At 36.2% G+C, this 6713-nt stretch overlaps 1 long non-coding RNA gene across 1 annotated transcript; it reads right to left on the minus strand.

The window, feature by feature from the left end:
- Window positions 1-227: 227 nt before the first annotated feature.
- LOC133540423 (uncharacterized) lies at window positions 228-4634 on the minus strand. Its single transcript, XR_009803630.1, has 2 exons — window positions 4184-4634; window positions 228-4126 (listed from the first exon to the last, which is right to left on the minus strand). It is a non-coding gene; the product is annotated as an uncharacterized LOC133540423 (long non-coding RNA).
- Window positions 4635-6713: the final 2079 nt, after the last annotated feature.

A 6713-nucleotide genomic window follows, 5' to 3' on the forward strand; every position in this document is an offset into this window, starting at 1 on the left:
GTAACTTACACATCTGTGAAGGCACCATTAATGCTGAAAGGTACATAAAGGTGATGTAACACAGTGGTGAACATGCCCTTTCCCAACTACTTTGTCACGTGTTGCAGCCATGAAATTCTAAGTTAGTTATTATTTGCAAAAAAAAAATAAAGTTTATGAGTTTGAACATCAAATATGTTGTCTTTGTAGCATATTCAACTGAATATGGCTTGAAAAGGATTTGCAAATCATTGTATTCTGTTTATATTTACATCTAACACAATTTCCCAACTCATGTGGAATCGGGGTTTGTAATACGACATTCACACACAAATACAAATACAAACTTGAATACAAATATGCTGCAGCAAGCCTGTTCAACTGCCGTCCCGAGGGCCAAATCCCACCCTGCAAAGACACATTATTGGCCCCCAAAGTCAGTTAAAGACATTTTAGTGGCAAACTCGTATAATACTAGAGTTGTGTTGACATTTGAACCTGGCTGGCGTTCCAACCTGTTCCTCAAAACACCCAAAGTCCTCTCTTTTTTGGCAGTCACAACGTTTGCTGGTAATGTGATTTATGAAACTAAGGTGGTGTTTACTTCAGATGCAGTCAGTAGTCATTGCTGTTCCATTTTAGGTCCTCTCTTTGTCATCATGTGGGCCCGCCAGTTCCGTTAAAAAGAAAACTTGTGAGGGACTCACATTTTTGCAGCAGATTCTTCAAAACACGAGATTGGCTTTTTTGCAGAAGGTCCTTAAAAATAGCACAGCGCTCCTGTAGGTTTGGCAAAACAAATAGACCAAAATCAAAAGTCTACTGTAGAGGACAACTACAAAGTGAAGTCCTTATCTAGTCTCCGCTAAAAGAACATTCCTTTAGTCACATTGTTTGCATCTTGTACTCCTAATTACTAATAATGTATTACTAATACCTTGTTTTGTTCATGTTTATAGCTGTTTAGCACAGATGACATCACTGGTATTTCTTATGGGAGCATTTGCTTTTATACATTTGTTTTTCCACATTCTATTTATACTACTGACTATGCTACTTAGATCCTATACATACTATCGGTCTTTAGTTACTCAGCGGGATAAATCTGGAACATTGGTAGTAAATGTCCTTCTGTTTTTGTGGTTAACGTTCAGAACAAAAACAGGAACTAGTGCACCTCAAATGTTAGCTTGGAGCTGCAGATGTTCCAATTAGAGGTGGAAACTGCACTTTTTTATTGATTCTGTCTATCATCAACAATCCTTATGTACGACAAGAACACATGTAATTCTTTATTTTATGCATTCCAAATAGTAAAATATGGCAAGTACGAGGTAGCTAGCAATGATTTTATGCATTGCAAACAGTAAAATATGGCAAGTATGAGGTGGCTAACAATGGTTTACTAGATTAGATAGTACTTTATTTATTCCTTCAGGAAAAATTTTTTATATATATATATATGGCAAGTACTAGGTGGCTAACAATGATTTATGCATTCCAACTAGTAAAAGATGGCAAGTAGGAGGTGGCTAACAATGATTTATGCATTCCAACTAGTAAAATATGGCAATTAGGAGGTGGCTAAAAATGATATATGCATTGCAAATAATAAAATATGGCAAGTACGAGGTGGCTAAAAATGATTTATGCATGCCAACTAGTAAAATATGGCAAGTAGGAGGTGGCTAAAAATGATTTATGCATGCCAACTAGTAAAAGATGGCAAGTAGGAGGTGGCTAACAATGATTTATGCATTCCAACTAGTAAAAGATGGCAAGTAGGAGGTGGCTAACAATGATTTATGCATTCCAACTAGTAAAAGATGGCAAGTACTAGGTGGCTAACAATGATTTATGCATTCCAACTAGTAAAAGATGGCAAGTAGGAGGTGGCTAACAATGATTTATGCATTCCAACTAGTAAAAGATGGCAAGTAGGAGGTGGCTAACAATGATTTATGCATTCCAACTAGTAAAAGATGGCAAGTACAAGGTGGCTAACAATGATTTATGCATTCCAACTAGTAAAATATGGCAATTAGGAGGTGGCTAAAAAGGATATATGCATTGCAAATAATAAAATTTGGCAAGTATGAGGTGGCTAACAATGATTTATGCATGCCAACTAGTAAAATATGGCAAGTAGGAGGTGGCTAAAAATGATTTATGCATTCCAACTAGTAAAATATGGCAACTATGAGGTGGCTAACAATGATTTATGCATTCCAACTAGTAAAAGATGGCAAGTACAAGGTGGCTAACAATGATTTATGCATTCCAACTAGTAAAATATGGCAATTAGGAGGTGGCTAAAAATGATATATGCATTGCAAATAATAAAATATGGCAAGTACGAGGTGGCTAAAAATGATTTATGCATGCCAACTAGTAAAATATGGCAATTAGGAGGTGGCTAAAAATGATATATGCATTGCAAATAATAAAATATGGCAAGTAGGAGGTGGCTAACAATGATTTATGCATTCCAACTAGTAAAATATGGCAATTAGGAGGTGGCTAAAAATGATATATGCATTGCAAATAATAAAATATGGCAAGTAGGAGGTGGCTAACAATGATTTATGCATGCCAACTAGTAAAAGATGGCAAGTAGGAGGTGGCTAAAAATGATTTATGCATTCCAACTAGTAAAATATGGCAAGTAGGAGGTGGCTAAAAATGATTTATGCATGCCAACTAGTAAAAGATGGCAAGTAGGAGGTGGCTAACAATGATTTATGCATTCCAACTAGTGAAATATGGCAACTATGAGGTGGCTAACAATGATTTTATGCATTGCAAATAATAAAACATGGCAAGTACGAGGTGGATAACACTGACTTTATGCATTCCAACTAGTAAAATATGGCAAGTACGAGGTGGCTAACAATGATTTTATGCATTGCAAATAGTAAAATATGGCAAGTACGGGGTGGATAACACTGATTTTATGCATTGCAAATAGTAAAATATGGCAAGTACGGAGTGCCTAAAAATTATTTCATGCATTCCGACTAGTAAAATATGGCAAGTAGGAGGTGGCTAACGATGGGAATACACTATTCCGCCCATTAAGCCATCAAAAAGAACTCTAAAAAGCACTAACAATACTTTACATGTGGTGACTTGAATATTAACAAATATTAGTGATATGGTTGTCATGAGCGCTATTGCAGAGGAACTACTTTTAGCGGCGCTGTGATCTCAGAGAGCTAAGTAGCTCATGCTGCCATATTAACTTATTGAGCAGCTGCATGGCCTCTGAGCTGGTGAAAGTTAACTTTAGATTACAAATCTTGCATCTCACTTGGATAGTAGAAGGTTGTGGACATAAACCCACAAGTTGGTCAACTTTGACATACAACTTTGCGAAAAAGTTACACAAAAATATGCTCGTTAGTAGCACCTTTTTTTTTCTGTACCTGCGTAAGGATTATGATTAGTTCTCCATCCTATCGAGAAGATATAAACATCCTGGTGAGAGCAGACATCGTACAGTAAGTGATTGTATTATTATGTTGATAGTTTGTATATCTTGTTTAGCAGGTAGCAACAATGCTACATAATGCTTAGTGTTTGACTAAAAGTAAGTCCTAAAGTAGTCTTTTTTGTCTCATTAAGTCTGCCTTGATTAGTAGTTGTTGTCGAAGGAAAAGCGAACATTGTAAAATAAATGCGCCGCTGTATGCTTAAAATGAGCCATTTGAAAAACCTTCATTAAGTACTTTATTGGCGGAATAGAGTGGTTCCCATTGGCTCTATTGTTAGCTGACTCTTGCTAACGTTCATTTATGAGTTAGAATACATAAAAAAAAACGTGTTCTTGTCTTACATAAGAATTGCGATTAATAGAAAAAATACCCCAAAAAAGTGCAGTTCACCCCTAACTCCATATTTAAAAAACTGCTGAGTCCTCAGGAAATATGATCAACTGTGGCTGTAGGCAACCTCCTAATGTCGTTCAAATGATCTCCACCAGACGGCGGTGGTTTCGTTTGATGTACCGTCAGGATCCAACAGCTCCACGCGTGGCTACTTGGACTCATCTTGGAGATGCCACAGGCCCAAGATGGCAGGACTGACTCTTCTTCTGGGCCAGCTCCGCCTTCAGGCCCCTCAACTCAGTGGCGGCCTGTTTCCTCAGCTGCGGCACAACAACGTTGTTCACACGTCATCCGTGACACCTGCGGCAAACTTTTACCTTCATCTCCGTCAGCAGCTTCATCTTGGCGTCCTCCACCTGCCTCCTCATGTCCTCCATCTCGTGGCTCTCGCTCAGAATCTGAATGATGAGCTCGTTCTGAAAGGTCGGCCAGAGAAATACTTGCAAAAATCAGAGATCAAAACATTATCAGCGCTGATATTTTGCATCGTATCGCCTTTTAACTCCAATATGTGGCTCATTCTAGTCAACTGATGCAAAAGTTGTCCCTTAACAAAACAAGGGTTTCAAATTACTCAGTCGGGAATTTTTTACAGAGATGATTTAATGATTTGATTAAAGCCAGGCAGATGGTGATAAGATGAATACATGCACGAATGTGTACATGCATAAATACATGCATGAATACATTCATGCATGAATACATACATGAATGTATACATGCATGAATATATACATGAATGAATACATGCATGAATGTATACATGCATGAATGTATACATGCATGAATACATACATGAATACATGCATGCATGTATTCATGTATGTATCCATACATGCATGAATACATGCATGAATGTATACATGCATGAATACATGCACGCATGTATGAATACATGCATGAATACATGCACGCATGTATGAATACATGCATGAATGTATACATGCATAAATACATGCATGAATGTATACATGCATGCATGAATGTATACATGCATGAATACATGCATGATTACATACATGAATACATGCATGAATGAATACATGCATGCATGTATTCATGTATGTATTCATACATGCATGAATGTATACATGCATGAATACATGCACGCATGTATGGATACATGCATGAATACATACATGCATGGATGAATACATGAATGAATACATGCATGAATGTATACATACATGAATACATGCATGAATACAAAAATTAATACATGCATGAATACATATATGTATACATACATGAATGCATACATGAATGCATACATGAATGCATGCATGAATCCATACATGAATACATACATGTATTCATGCATGAATACATGCATGAATATATGCATGAATGTATACATGCATGAATACATGCACGCATGTATGAATACATGTATGAATACATGCACGCATGTATGAATACATGCATGAATGTATACATGCATAAATACATGCATGAATGTATACATGCATGCATGAATGTATACATGAATGAATACATGCATGATTACATACATGAATACATGCATGAATGTATACATGCATGAATACATGCACGCATGTATGGATACATGCATGAATACATACATGCATGGATGAATACATGCATGAATACATGCATGAATACAAAAATGAATACATGCATGAATTCATGCATGAATGCATACATGAATGCATGCATGAATGCATGCATGAATGCATGCATGAATGCATGCATGAATGCATGCATGAATGCATGCATGAATCCATGCATGAATGCATGCATGAATGCATGCATGAATGCATGCATGAATACATGCATGAATACATCCATGAATACATCCATGAATACATACATGTATTCATGCATGAATACATACATGAATACATGCATGAATACATGCATGAATACATGCATGAATACATGCATGAAAACATATATGTATACATACATGAATACATACATGTATACATACATGAATACATGCATGAATACATGCATGAATACATGCATGAATACATATATGTTTTCATGTATGTATTCATGCATGTATTCATGTATGAATACATGTATGTATGTATTCATGCATGTATTTATGCATGCATTCATGTATGTATACATGTATGTATTCATGTATGTATACATATATGTTTTCATGTATGTATACATACATGAATACATACATGTATACATACATGAATGCATGCATAAATACATGCATGAATACATACATACATGTATTCATACATGAATACATGCATGAATACATACATGAATATATGCATGAATACATGCATGAATACATGCATGAATACATGCATGAATACATACATGAATACATATCATCCATTAACAATGGATGTACCTTTTCAGTGACTAATGTTCCATTATTAGTAGTCCCTGAAAAGGGGGACTACTACTAATGGATGTACCTTTTCAGGGACTACTACTAATGGATGTACCTTTTCAGTGACTAATGGTCCATTATTAGTAGTCCCTAAAAAGGTACATCCATTAGCAGAGGATGTACCTTTTCAGGGACCACTACTAATGGATGTACCGTTTCAGTGACTACTACTGACGGATGTGCCGTTTTAGGGACTACTACTAAAGGATGTACCGTTTCAGTGTGTACTACTAATGGATGTACCTTTTCAGTGACTACTAATAAGGGATGAACCGTTTCAGTGACTACTACTAATGGATGTACCTTTTCAGTGACTACTAATAAAGGATGAACCGTTTCAGTGACTACTACTAATAAATGTACCTTTTCAGTGACTACTAATAAAGGATGAACCGTTTCAGTGACTACTACTAATAAATGTACCTTTTCAGTGACTACTACTAATAATGGATGTACCTTTTCAG

Source organism: Nerophis ophidion, linkage group LG22 (assembly GCF_033978795.1).
Source record: "Nerophis ophidion isolate RoL-2023_Sa linkage group LG22, RoL_Noph_v1.0, whole genome shotgun sequence".
NCBI classification, from domain to species: Eukaryota; Metazoa; Chordata; class Actinopteri; order Syngnathiformes; family Syngnathidae; genus Nerophis; species Nerophis ophidion.